The following is a 15,664-nucleotide window of genomic DNA, read 5'->3' as shown; positions in this document are numbered from 1 at the left end:
TCCTTTCGCATAATCGACTCCCGAACCGAAGATTTGGTTGCGAGACCTTGTCTTTTCCTTTCCTCTTTTCAGGTTTACTTCGAGCGTTTCCTTTCCCTCCTTTGGGATAAATAACGCACAGTGGCGACTCTTCTGTCATTTTCTTTCGCCGGTTGTTTTTTCGCACACTGTATTTTTCAGGTTGCGACACACTCCACCACAAGTCGGTTGGATTTGTTCTTCACAATTCTCGATCAGATAGGAAAGTAAAAACAAGGAAATAAAATACTATGATCTGACGTAAGGTTAGATCCAGTAAAAATTACACAATAATTTCTGGTGTAGAAACTATCGTGAGAAAATAAATTGTATGCTTCGGAAATTAAACTAGAAAAGAAAAGAAAATAAAATGCTTGAAAATTTAGAGTGCTGGAAAATATTGCTGGAAAAATTGTACGGAGAAGAGAGCCCTTCAATTGGCTTTTGTGAGGTCTATTTATATTCACCTCTCCAAATAACTGTTTCCTTGAATTGGTCTTCAGTGTGGTTGAAAGCGTCAACGAGTGCAGGAGGAAATTTAGGGGAAACCGTCCACTCTGTTACGCACGTCAAGCCTAGAATATAGGATGAAATGTGTGACGTCCGTCACACTATGTGTTACGGTCGTAACACTAGGTTTTGGGACGTGACGCTCGACACGTGAGTGTGGCGGTCGTGACAGCCATTTCCTTTGTTCCAAACGTGGGCTGGGCTTTGGTGCTTCAGCTTGCTGCTTTTCCTAGAAAATCCTCTTTTTTGCACCCCTCTTTTTTCTTTTTCACACGTGCTTTAAATAATGATACCTGAAATAAATAATAAGAAAATACCGAGTAATATCAAATAATATAAAATAAATTGACTCAAATAACGATATAATTTAATTAAATCAAGTCTAAAAATGTGATATAGTTTCATGTTATCAAACTCCCCCACACTTAGACTTTTGCTTGTCCTAAAGCAAGATGAAATTTCCAAACACACATCAATTCGTAATAGGTTGCAAGTAAATCTCGTTTAGAAATAACCTGAGTTTAATCTTAACATCAGAAACTACCGTAACAACACTAGATAACCCCACCTTATGCAAACCAGTTCGAGTCATGCTATTATAGCTCAGCCTAGTTCTTTTACTCTTATTTCACCCGTTTTCATTCGAGCGAAATCACATTAAGCCCTTTATCTTTTTGCGCACATAGTGGAGTAACCGGTTAGCGATTCTGATCCCCTTTTAGTTAGAAGTTCTGGTACATAAGTTGGATAACTTCTTTATTTAGTCTATTGCAAATTGCGGGGGATCTGGCCGTAGTCCGCCCTACCAAGTTCAGCACCAGAAACCGCTGAACCAACTCACAATGGATCGTTCATACTATGTTTTTGTAGGGTCCGAAACCTTTAGATTAAATGATCGGGTAAGAATCACCTAACTTTATTAGTGCATTTCCTAATTTTTAATATGTTGTTTTGGGAATCATTCACTTGTATTCATCGGCTCTCCACGTAGTTTGCTATTAAGATGGTGACGACTTCTCGTATAAACTACTCGGGGTTACTATAGAACTAAAAGTTCAAGGAATTGGTATAATAGGTACTTAGCCTGATCTAACATGCTGAGGTTTTTAGAGTGTTGGGGCGGTAATAATTTTGTCTTAATTTCACTCAAGTTTTATAAAATAGGCAACCTTTATACTTATTGAGTGTGTTGAATTTTGTTATGGCTCAAGAAAATTGAGGAGAATAGATAATAAAAAAATTTCACACTAGGGACTTGACTTAAAATAATTTTTTTTTATTAATGAAAGGGAAATGACATACTTGAAAGGGAAATATTGAAAGGGAAATAACGTACTTGAAACAAAGTTTTCCCCCCCTACACTTAAATAAAACATTGTCCCCAATGTTTCAAAAAAAACGAAGAAAAGGAAAAAAAAAATGGAACCCAAACTCAATTCTGCCTGCGTCCTCTTGTTCTCGGGCCCGGTGATCGTTCACGTACTGCCAAGTCATCAAACCGGTTAAGCAAGTCAGTGAACCTCTGGTCGGTTATTGCATTCCTCTCTTGTTGTTGTTGTTGCATTTGGCGCATCAGTTGCATTACTTCGTTATTCTGCGCATGCATGGCATCAAGCCGTTGGGCTTGATGTTCAATAGCATCCATGATGTCATCATTTGTTGCAGGCCTTCTTCTTCGACGACGTCGAGAGGATGGACCAGGCACATTATCGGAAGGATTATGTGGGACCGAATGTTGTTCAGGACCTTGATCACCTTGCTCCATTTCATCAAACTCGTCTGGGGGCGGGTTTGCTTGTGTAGGCATGGTAGGTTCGGGAGCATTCAGATCGTAGATGAATCTGTTGGGGTTAGTGACATCGATGAGCGCAATGTTGGGCATAATGACGCTTGGGACTTCTTGGCTATTCACCATAAGATAATACTTCCCGCCTACCCTATTTTTGATTAAGCGGCAGGAGCGACAATAGCTGATATCCATAAACAGGGGTGGCAAAGATTGCAAATTCTGAAGTTGGTCCCCTAGATTTAAACTGAGTGCGATGGTGGTTATTAATCCTCCAATCACAAAAGGTTGACTGCCTCGAGCACAAAGGGTACGGATATGGTGAAGTAAGAAAGAGGCGGCGTTTACCTTTGTATCTGCTGAAAAGATGCAGTGTAAGAAGAATAATTCTTTCGCGTTGACTTTGCTATTGTTGGCTCTTCCAAAGATGGTGTTTTGCAAAATACGGATAAAATACCGGATAGTGGGGTTGTGTATGTGCGAAGCAAGTAATGCATCCCAATTGGTGGTTTCCACACCGGATATTTTTCCAAAAAGGTCGAATGCGTTCGTGTTCCATTCTGAGTTTGGAGGGATTCTTGGGTGGACGTCGTCTCCTTCAGGAAAATGTAGCATGGCACTCAACTGTTCTTGAGATAGTGCGTACTCAGTGTTGAACATACGAAATTTTGCGACACCGGTTAAGTACTCGTCCTCACCGGTTGGAGTGGTGTATGAATAGGAGCTTAAAAACTCCAAGGTGAGTGATGGGTATGTTGGGTGATTTTGTGTGCACAGAAAAGTTAAATCGGAAAGCCTAAGTAGCCATTGCACACCTTGAAGTAATCCTAATTCTTGTAAGCAATTGAAATCTGGGTACCTGGTAGATATGACACCGCGTTGCTGGAACCGAACGAATTGCTCCCGTTGATAGTTACTATCTTCAGATCGGAAAATAATATTTCCGAATTGCACCTCTTGATGTTGGTTCTCCGCCATTTTGATTGGTAGGTAGAAAGAAGGAAAAGAGGATGAAATATATATATTTTTTTATGTATAGAATGGAATGATGTGGTGTAGGAAGAAATGTAGAGAAGGTATTTATAGGAAGAGTTTTGAAATTGGGAAGAGGAGTGGGTGAGAAAAAATTAATGGGGATGAAGGTGAGTGGAATGGAGTAAAGAGGTGAGTTGAATGGGGATAAAGATGAATCATAATGGGGAGCAACGGTCATGACATAACGGTCAACAACATGTTACGAGGAAACAAGTTGTCACGCTCGTGACAGCATGCGTTACGGGCGTCATGGGGTGCGTGGCGATCGTGACAGCATGTGTGACGATCGTCACACTTCTGAGTTTTGCAACGGTCGTGACATCATGGTGGCAGCATGCATTGGCTAAAATTTGTGACAAGTTTTGTTTTATTATTATTATTTTTTTTTGTTCTTTCATTTTATTATTTTTTTTTATTATTTCATTTTGAGTTGCCATGACTATAAATATCAATGCTACTTTGACTTTACAAATTTGTGTCATGGATGCTACCATAGAATATATATATTTTTCTCTAAATAGCCATGTAAGTAGTAGCATACAATATATATCAGCATTGGTAATTTTACACAGTGCATAAATCAAAATGAAATTTAAATTAACTAATAATGCCAGTAGCTTCATAAGAAAAATAAACATAATGTAATATTCGACTAAAGATAAAATAAAACATGCGAAAAAAATAAATCCTAAGTGTATCGGTGTATTCGTCGCTATATGATTTATTGATTAAACCATAAGCAAAGTATACAAAGAAATCGAGTCTCCACCGCACTTTTATTTATCCAAAGGACTGGCTAAAAAGCGAACAAAAGCCTAAGAAGTTTTACACATAGAAAACTAATAAAAAGATCAGAGAGTCTGGGTAAGGGGTAAATTACGCATCGGGCTGTCTAAAGCTGTACTTCTTTGTATGCCTTTTTGGTCTTTCCATGTCTGAAAATTTTGCAAATAAACCCTTTTAAGTTCCTTGAAAATTTTCTTTTTCTGATGACATGAAGTGCAGATGAATGCATGAATGCATGAATGCAACAATCACACTCAAGGATCAAACAAGTCACACCAAACAAAGGTCATGGGAAAGCTCATTGTATCCCTAATATCAATCATCCATTTTGGTGGATTTAGGTTTTCACCTTATCGACACCCAAGTTCCATTGATATTAACGGTACGTGAGCCGGCTCGAACATCCTTAATATCAACCATCCGTTTTGGGGGATTTAGGTTTTATACCTGATCAACGCCCAGGTTCCATTGATATTAAGGTTGTCTGAACGACTCAACCACGAATCACGGGTTTGTTGAGAGTCACGAGCATGGAGTCTCGGTTAAGAACCACCCAAAGGGAGTGTACTAGGGTTTAAACCTGCCAGACATGTTCTACCAGAGGTTCCCATAATCATCGTTCCATCTTTCGAATATTATCGGAGGAACGAATACTCGTATTCCAAGAATATTCTCAAGAGAAACTCTTATGAGTGTAGTATCGCGTGACAATCGCGTCAGAATTTACATCTGAACGACCTCCGCACTACGTCCTAAAAAATAGGCCAAGATGGGTTTGGTAAACTACGGTCCTTGGCTTCTGCGGCACATGATTGAAAGAATAATGCCTAACCACAAATAACTTGTGTGACATTATTAATCCAACATGACCTCCACCAAGTGAATGGACTCGCAAGTCAACTGGCTAAGGAATACTCCACACCAGTCAACAAGACTATGCCATTCTCCTATCTTAGAGTGCACTCGAGTTCGGGTACAGAACTCATCTCACAGATCACCAAAGCAAACAGCAATGTATATCAAGCAATTCAAACATTACAATCAATACAGTAATCCCAAATGGTACAAAAATATGTCATATAACAAATAACAATATAGCACAACAAGGGTGAAAAGTAGGCAATACCACCAAGGAAATTTTCCCCAGCAGAGTCGCCACTTTTCTGTAGCGGTGTATTCGTCGCTATATGATTTATTGATTAAACCATAAGCAAAGTATACAAAGAAATCGAGTCGCCACCGCAATTTTATTTATCCAAAGGACTGGCTAAAAAGCGAACAAAAGCCTAAGAAGTTTTACACATAGAAAACTAATAAAAAGATCAGAGAGTCTGGGTAAGGGGTAAATTACGCAATGGGAAGGTGTTAGGCACCCAAAACGTCCTAGGCACTCCTAGGGAGCCCTTTTCACACTTGTTGTATAAAAATGTTTATTTGTTATGAAATCTTTATTGTGCAAACATGATTGGGATGATGAGGAAAGAATATACAAGTTAATTATTTTTGTGTTTGAACGGATGAAGTCGTTGCCTACGTACCTTCCATCAAAGGTAAGGATCAAAACGCCGTAGTTCGGCTAAAAGATTTCCAAAAGTTAGTGGATTCAATTTTAAACACAAGCCCTAAGGTCTTACGTTATCCACGGGAGAAAACTCAACCTTATACAAACAACGAGTCCACCATGTGAGAAAAGCTTCAACTTGCTAGTGAGGGGTTAACCCTATAATAAGCAAGGAAGACTTACAATTCAATCAACTAAGGACAAATAGGTGAGATTAACATCAACCAACTAGGATAAATCAAACCTATGGCTAATGTGTGAAAACTTAACAAGAATGGACAAAGCCACAAAACAATTGAATGGGTGAAGTTAATTGATTATGATTATTCATGAAAGTAGGGTCAAAGTATGATTAAGATTGATTCGAAAGAAGTTTTATGAAATGGAGTTTGAAAAGTCAAGGACTTAGGGTCCAGGTTTCTAATTTGAAAGCATGAAGATGTTTGCACAATATTTATCTCAAGTTTTGAAAGCAATGTGTGAAAAGGTCTAGGACAAAATGGGTGAACGGATGAAGATGGAGTGTAAAACTTCCTAGAAGGTTCACCTCTTGAGATCATATAGAAGATGGTTCAAGTGTGTCCTTTGGAATAGGCAATGAGCAATAATAAACAAGCAAAGCAAAGGAAGAAAGTCAACAAAAGCGGATACCGGATGCCAATCATTGGACTTATACCAATCTCCTAAAGCAAAACTGGATATCAGAGGCCACTCTATGGACTTATACCAATCTCCTCAACAAAGAAATAAAAAGTGGATACCGGATGCCAATCTATCTGGACTTATACCAATCTCCAACAAAGCAAAACAAGACATTTGGATGTCAGATGCCAATCTATCTGGGCTTATACCAACCTCCAACATATGATCATGGGAAAACAAATGCCAAATTACACGGACTTACAATTGCATCCTCACATACAACAAACAAATGCATCAAGCAAAGAGATGATGAGTGGCCAATTAAATGGTCTTATACTCACTTCCATATCATAGGAACAATGGCCAATGAATGGTCTTACAATTGTCCTCAATGAGCAAACATCAAAGATATGTCACAAACACAAATGAAATGATCATGCACTAATGAGCAATTAATGATGATAAATGCACAAAGCATGCAAACAGACATGTACAAATGAACTAAGTAATCAATCAACCAAAGTCATTCAGCACACTCTATAACCAAACAATTAGGCTCATACAAAGGGTGGGCATTGAAGCCAACTGGAATAGGGTTAATGGTGCTCTTAACCTTGACATTGAGAGCCAAGGTGAAGCAGATGAAAGAATAGGAGGGGTGTGCCTCATGCTCTTATCCCTGGTCTGGGAGAGCTTCAAATGATAGAAGGTGTGGGAGTTCAGAAGGTAGGAACTCTCTCCACAAGTTAGACTCGATAGATCTTGGGTTTTTACTCACTATGCATCAACACATGTGGTGTGAGCAAGGTGAGTGACTCACAGAATAGTAGGAGATAGGTTACATATCTCTTGGATTCTACCAATTGCCTTATTTAAAGGACTTTTCCTGCTTGGGACAAAAGTAAACAAGCACAAACATCGCCTCTTAAGGAGGACTTCAGACAGTTGCCTGGCCAAGTAACAGGCCAGGTCTTCCAGACTACATGAAGACAAGAGATTCTACCTCAATGCAAATGCTATCAAGCAAAGCAATGCAAGTTCTCAAAGAACTAATAGCAACTAAAGGTACCTGAAATCAATCAAGTAAAATCAGTATACAACTCAAATTCAAAACCAATATAAGATAAGGATCAACACAATCAGTCAAATATGCAATGCACAAAGCTCAAAGCATATGAGCTAAGCATCCTACAAAACAAAACAAGTTAGTTCATGATAATAAATCAAACTCAAGGAACTTGCATTAATTTCCTTAAAGCATTTGCTTCTTAACCTGAAAAGCAAACTCAAACATGAGAAACAAGACCACTAGGACAAGCCTAGGGTCAAAGGGAGATAAAAAATCCAAAACAGCAAGTGAAAGCTATCCAAAATCAAGTTCAAACAATTAAGAAACAAACCCAAGTGGTTTCACATTCATATCATTCATCATTATCATTTCACAAACAAATTAGGTCAAAACATGTCATATAGAACCTCAAAGAAGTCAACAGAAAGATTCAAGTCAAATCCAATCACAAACATTTCAATAAATCCTCAAATAATTCATGATCAAACATCATCCATAACATGTTAAGCATACCAAATTTCAGCTCATTTGGATCAAAGGAAGTAGGTCAATGAAAATCAGAAAGTCAAAGCAAGTTCAAGCAAACTCATACAAAGCATCAAAACATGCACCAACTTCAATTAATCATAAAACAGAAACAAAACATGATAAATGAATGGGACCAAAGCCATGATGAACTTCAAGATGTCTATAATTCACATGTCAAATTTCAAGTCCATCCCATTAAGCATTAGAATTTCACAAATCAAATAACATCATGTATCACAAACAATCACCAAATGACCAAACAGGGGAGAAACTTCTAATCAAATTGGAAATGCCATCATTAATTCCAGAAAAACTCACATGTGTTCTCAACATCCATAAGTATATTCATGCAAAAATCCAGACCATTTTGAGTTCAATAAGCATGGTAATTAAAATCATGAAGTTGGACATGAATGGTGTGACACAAATTGTCACACCTCTATTCAAAAAATCATATCTCATCAGCCAGCAATGATAAATTCACAAACTCTACACCAAAATCACCATGAACATGTCTAGTTTAGGCACAAAAAATTTGAGAGGCATTGGATTAAGTATCATCATTTCACAAGCAAAATGGCATGGCATACACAAAATGGACACACATGAACAAACCCTAGCACATTTAAAAAATCCACACGTGCAAAAATTCTGGAAAAATCACCATAATAAACTAGAGATCATGTGGAGCAATTCACAAAAAATCCCATCAAATTTGGATTAAAATTGGAAGAGTTATGAATTTCCTAAGTTTGCCATGCCAAGTGAAATAATAATTGAAAAATGAAATGATTTAATTGAATTAAATAAACAGCAATGGAAAAACTGTAAATAACCGGTCCCTTAAGTGAAACGCCGCGTTTCACTTAAGGGTGTGTCGCGTGCTGATTGGTACATGGCAATGAAACAATGAATCTCATGCAAAACAAAAAGCCAGCGGATCAAACACGATTTCTGGGTTTTCAAAATTAGGGTTTATAGCACTGTTCATCTTGTTCATCATCGTGATGAAATTTTTGTTCCAGATTTGGGAAATGGACACACCATTCGACTCATCTCACCGAGTACATCAACATCCCAACATTCATTTACACTAACTCATGCTGTTATGAAAGAATCGAGCAAAGTAAAAACTAACAACCAAACATTAAATCCATATTTCTCTCTCAATTCTCAATGGTTTTTCATGATTCAAAGTTCATTGCAATCAGCATGGAAAGATCTTTAACAAGCATATCATGATTTTAACAATGGCTAGGTTCGAATTTTTTACCAGATTTGCAGAACTGTGTTGATTCGTGGTTCTTTGGTTGTGTTGAGTTGAAACAGCAGTGCCTTGATGCTTCAGGAGGTGAATGGAAGAAGGGTTCTAGCTCACTCTTACTCAATCGTGCTCCAAAGTCCAACTGCCATGGAAGAGCTTCAATGGTACAGTGTTGGAAATGGCTCTACAGTTGGGAGATGATGCTTGCAAAGACCTCAACAATGATAGTAGATGGTGAATCAATGGACCAAGGCACGAGTTCTTTGACAATTTTCCAGAAAAGTTCCAAGTGAAGAATGAGAGTTTTTGAGAGGAAATGAATTTCAGATCTGATTTGTGAATAGTGGCTAGGGTTTTTCAGTCAGAAATGTGCAATATATACCCTTGATTAACAATGCATAAGCTTGGTTAGTGGAATGGTAATGGAATTTTGCTTAATGAAGTGTTTTGGTTAATTGGTGAAATCCACTTATGTTGCATGTGCATGGCATGCTACAGTGCGAAAATGGGCCTAAACAATCTCCAAATGTGGTTTTTGATCAATTGCAAGTGGTAGAAAGCATAAACAATGATTAATTTGAAAGTCAATTTTTCACCCCTCCCATTTTTAATTCAATGTACTTGAAAAAGGCCATTTTGATTGGAAGATCTTTGGTGAAATGTGATGAAGGATTTGGATAGAGCATGTCAAATGTGACTTGTAGCAAAAAACCTCACTCAATTTGGCCAAATGGTTTGGAAGTTATCTCACTTTGAAGTTCAAAAATGCTTGAGAATGATTTGATCATAACTTGCCAACCACACATGAGAAATGAGTGTTCTTGGACTTTTTGGAAATGGGAGAACAAGATCTTCAACTTTCATGTTGGACAAAAATTCATTTGAAGCTTGTATGATGATGTAATTTTGAGGAGAAGAACTTTCCATTTTTGGCAAATTCCAATTACAGGTCAACTTACTATTTTTGGAAACTTTTTGTCTGACCTCAAATTCTTCACTGTGGATGTTTGACATGTTATATGAGGCTTATATGGACATGAATGAGACCTCTCAAACCAATTCCCACCATCAAATCACTGATTAAATGCACAGTTGACCACAGTTGACTTTGCTAGGGTTTTGGTTGACTGAACCATGTTCTGATGAATTCCAAGCCCCTACCACTTGATATCTTGATTCAAAATGATGTCACAACTCATATGAACTCTTGATGAATGATCATGGTGCCCAAATTCTTCAAGAATGGCCACCATCTATTGCCCAATGACTGTTTTGACTGATTTGACCTAGCTTGCTTCATCTGCAAGTAACATGGTTAGATGACAATATTTTTGTACTTTTGGTTAATAGACAAATGAAAAGCAATGATATACAAATGTAATACATGCTTGGTGATCAAGAACCACACTCACAAGATAACCCACCCACTAGGAGGGAAGCAAAGGTGCACAAAGATCCTTGAGGCAATGATATGGTATGATATGATGCCATGAGGGATCTTAGGGACAAAATTGGGGTCTTACACTAAGATTAAAAATATTGTCAAACGAAACTATAAATTTCGTAAGACTAAAACTAGTTAACTCCAATTCTTCTAGCCACTTGTAGAATCTCTCGTCGGAGGAGCAAAGGAATTGACACGGTGTAGCAACTCGTGAAATTGATTTGTCATTCTACTCATGTATTCCATTAATTCATGTCCCATCTTAGTTAACTCTTCTCTAATGGCATCTTGATCTGACATCAAAGCTTGAATAGCGGTATTATAATCAGTCCCAGGCATATGATGTCTAAGATCAGGTACTGCTGATTCTGCGGACGGGATAGAATGAGGTGGAGAGGCAGCATCATGGTAACCAGTTGGTGTCTGCGGATCAGACTCAGCATTAGGAATCTGGTTGTCAAGAATCTCATAATCTTGGATGGTTTCAACATATCTAATAGGAGAAGGTATTCCATCCAGGTTGTAGAGCCAATTATTTCGGTTATGGACACTAGTCATCGGGCTAGGCATGGTGAATAGGTAAAAAGCTTGGTTGTTAATTAATAGTTCAAACTCTTCAGGTCCAAGGTTTCCTATAAACATAGTGTTGAAAAGGAAAAGTATATTCATAGGCTAAATACCACAAAAGGGTTCAAATCAAGCATGGGTTGGCGCAATCCAATAGCATTAGCAATCATAGTTATCAATCCTCCTATTTGAATCGGTGCACGGTCATCTTGAATAAGGAGGTCAAAACTCGCCAACATATAAGTGGCACCATTCACTGGACGATTCTGGGAAGCATAAAATATTATGAAAAGTTCATCACGTGATACTGTGGTAATGTTTGATCTTTTCCCAAAAAGAGTGTGTGCTAGGATCTTGTGGAAATAACGAAAAGTTGGGTTATGTATGTTTCCAGAAAGAAACTCATGTTCCTCAGGGTCGTCATTTCCCGTCAAACTTCCCCAAAAATGCTCAAGCTCTCTATATTCAAAGAGGTCTTCTTGGCTCATGGTGAATGTGTCAAAAGAAGTAAAGAACCCTAAGAGGTTGGTAAATTCTCTAATGTTTTATTGATACTCCATATTGAACATCCTGAATTGAATGAAACCTCGGTTTATTCCTTTTCCATGGTTCGGTAAATAAATCAGGGAGCTAAGAAATTCTAGAGTTAGCCTTCGGTAAGTAACAAATTATCTCCGAATAGGAGTGGTTTCCCACCCCATTTGACTCAGCAGATATAGGACACTATCTCTTAGCCCAAGAACGGTCATTGCACAATCATCAGCATAAAAATTTGGGTGCATCTCTCTCTCAGCAAGTTCTTCAAATTTTTGTCTCTGAGCTCTCCCTCGGAATTTGATACCCATGCGATCAATATGTCCCATCAGGTTAGTGTTAACTAAAGAAAAGAAAAACAAGAATTTTAGTCAGGATTTGGCCAGATGCCGAAAGAAGAGAAGAAGAAAAATTCAATAATATAAAGAAAATGAAGAATGAAAACTGAATAAACTCAAAAGAATAATCAAAGAAAAATAAAAATTTGTGGGTTGTCTCCCACGAAGCGCTTTGTTTAATGTCGCAAGCTCGACATAAAACTATTAAATGTTAATCTATTAATTTTGGAGACAATACGTCTAAGTGCAGGACTTGCGAGTCTTCATTGTTCTCAGCATAATGATAATGCTTTAGACGCTGTCCGTTTACGATAAATGATTCAATAGATTTTCCTTTAATTTCTATAGCCCCACTAGTAAAGACATTAGTGACTTGGAAAGGGCTAGAGCACCTAGAGCGTAGTTTTCCTGGGAATAACTTAAGTCTAGAGTTAAACAATAGGACTACATCGCCTTGTTTGAAAGTTTTCCTTGATATACGTTTATCATGCCATTTTTTCGTTCTTTCCTTGTAGATTCTGGCATTTTCGTATCCGTCTTGTCTAAGTTCCTCTAATTCGTTTATATCTAGAATTCGCTTTTCACCGGCGGGCTTATAGTTTAAATTTAAATTTTTAATAGCCCAATAGGCCTTATATTCTAACTCCACTGGGAGGTGGCAAGATTTACCATAAATAAGCTTAAATGGGGTTGTTCCTATGGGAGTTTTGTAAGCGGTTCGATATGCCCATAAAGCTTCGGGTAATTTTGATGACCAGTCTTTCCTCGATGTAGCGACTGTTTTTTCCAATATCTGTTTAATTTCTCTGTTAGACACTTCCACTTGTCCACTAGTTTGAGGATGGTAAGGTGTTGCTACTCGATGTTTTACACCATACTTAAACAATAATTTTTCGAGTATCTTAGATATGAAATGAGATCCACCGTCACTGATAACTACTCTTGGGACACCAAATCTTGGAAAGATTATATTCTTAAAGAGTTTAATTACTACTCGTGTGTCGTTTGTTGGAGAAGCTATAGCCTCAATCCATTTTGATACGTAGTCAACTGCTACGAGTATGTACTTGTTACCAAAAGAAAGTGGGAAACATCCCATGAAATCTATTCCCCACACATCGAAAATTTCTACTTCCAAAATGCCTTTTTGTGGCATTTCGTCACGTCTAGATATGTTTCCTGTGCGTTGACACCTACCGCATTTCTTGACAGTGGTATGTACATCCTTCCATATGTTTGGCCAATAAAGACCGGCTTGTAGGATTTTAGAGCAGGTTTTGGATGTACTTGCATGTCCACCATAAGGAGCGGAATGACAATGTTGGATTATACTTTCTACCTCTTCTTCAGGTATACAACGACGGAAAATACCATCAGGGCCTCTTTTGAAAAGTAAAGGGTCGTCCCAGTAATAATGTTTTATGTCATGGAAGAATCGTTTCTTTTGTTGGTAGGATATATCAAGTGGAACCACTCCGGCGGCTAAATAATTGACAAAATAAGCGTACCATGGTGTAACGCATACAACCAAGGAGGTCTCTACCTGCCAGTCAGCTCTATTTTCTTCCAAATTAGCTATAAGTTTATCGTACGAGAAATCATCGTTGATCAATGTTCTTTCCGGTTCCAGGTTTTCAAGTCTAGAGAGGTGATCTGCTACTACGTTTTCAGTTCCTTTTTTATCTTTGATTTCCAAATCAAATTCTTGTAGCAACAAGATCCACCTTAGGAGTCTAGGTTTAGCGTCCTTTTTTGTTAAAAGGTACTTAATGGCAGCGTGATCAGTGTAAACGATTATTTTAGCTCCGACCAAGTAGGAACAAAATTTATCTAGTGTAAATACTACTGCTAAAAGTTCTTTCTCGGTCGTGGCGTAATTCATTTGCGCTTCATCTAGAGTTCTACTCGCATAATATATGACGTGAAGTTTTTTATCCTTTCGTTGTCCTAAAACAGCGCCTACGGCGTAGTCACTTGCGTCACACATTATTTCGAAAGGTTCATTCCAATCCGGGGTCTGCATTATGGGCGCGAAGATCAAGGCTTGTTTAAGTGTTTGGAATGCTTCTAAACATTTATTGTCGAAGATGAATTCGGCGTCTTTCATTAATAATTCGGTTAAAGGTTTAGTTATTTTAGAGAAATCTTTAATGAATCGTTGGTAAAAACCGGCATGTCCTAAGAAGCTTCGTATTTCCCTCACAGTTTTCGGAGGTTGAAGGTTTTCGTTTACTTCTATTTTGGCTTTGTCTACTTCAATTCCTCTATTTGATATGATGTGTCCTAAAACAATTCCTTCTTGTACCATAAAGTGACATTTTTCCCAATTAAGTACTAGGTTCACTTTTACACATCGTTCTAGAACTCTTTCTAGGTTTTCAAGACATTCTTCGAAACTTTGCCCGCATACGGAAAAGTCATCCATAAAGACTTCCATGATGTTTTCGAGAAAATCGGCGAATATTGCCATCATGCACCTTTGGAAGGTTGCAGGAGCATTGCACAAGCCAAACGACATTCGTCGATAAGCGAAGATACCAAAAGGACACGTGAACGTTGTCTTTTCTTGGTCATCAGGATGAATCGGTATTTGAAAGAAACCTGAGTAACCGTCTAGACAGCAGAAATGAGAATGCTTGGCTAGTCGTTCTAACATCTGGTCTATGAATGGTAAAGGAAAATGATCTTTTCGGGTCGCTTTGTTTAGCTTTCTGTAGTCAATGCACATTCTCCATCCCGATTCAATTCGTTTGGTTATAGTTTCTCCTTTTTCATTTTCGATCACTGTTATACCTCCTTTCTTTGGTACTACGTGTATAGGACTAACCCATTTGCTATTGGATATAGGATATATGATACCTGCCTCTAATAACTTCGTTACTTCCTTCTTCACTACCTCACTCATGATCAGGTTTAGTCTCCTCTGATGTTCCCTAGAAGTTTTATAGTCTTCTTCTAGCATGATGCGGTGCATACAAATAGAAGGACTTATCCCTTTAAGATCGGTGATGTTGTATCCTAATGCGGTTGGATATTTTCTTAAGATATGTAGGAGTTTTTCGGTTTCGAGTTTTCCTAGGTCTGCATTGACTATTATTGGTCGTTCAAGTTCTAGGTCTAGGAATTCATATCTCAGATTTTTGGGAAGTGTTTTCAGGTCGAGGGTTGGTTTCTTAAGGCATTGCGTAGGATCTGATGTTATTGCTAAACATTGGTTCAGTCTGTCTTCTACATGATAGTCAGACAAATCGTCATTTTCGAATTCTGTTTCTTTTATGCATTCATCGATGATATCCATGAAGTAACATGTGTCTTCTATTGCAGGTGCTTTCAAAAATTTGGAAAGAATAAACTCAATTTTCTCTTCTCCTACTTCGAAAGTGAGTCGTCCTCGTTTTACGTGTATGATAGCACCGGCGGTTGCTAAGAAGGGTCTTCCCAATATAATGGGGGTAACTTCATCTTCTCTTATGTACATAATTATAAAATCGGTGGGGATGTAGAATTGACCTATGCGCACGGGAACGTTTTCAAGAATTCCTACGGAATATCTAACGGAACGATCTGCTAATTGCACATACA

Source organism: Lathyrus oleraceus, unplaced genomic scaffold (assembly GCF_024323335.1).
Source record: "Lathyrus oleraceus cultivar Zhongwan6 unplaced genomic scaffold, CAAS_Psat_ZW6_1.0 chrUn0055, whole genome shotgun sequence".
NCBI classification, from domain to species: domain Eukaryota; kingdom Viridiplantae; phylum Streptophyta; class Magnoliopsida; order Fabales; family Fabaceae; genus Lathyrus; species Lathyrus oleraceus.
Note: the sequence above shows the minus strand (reverse complement) of the source record.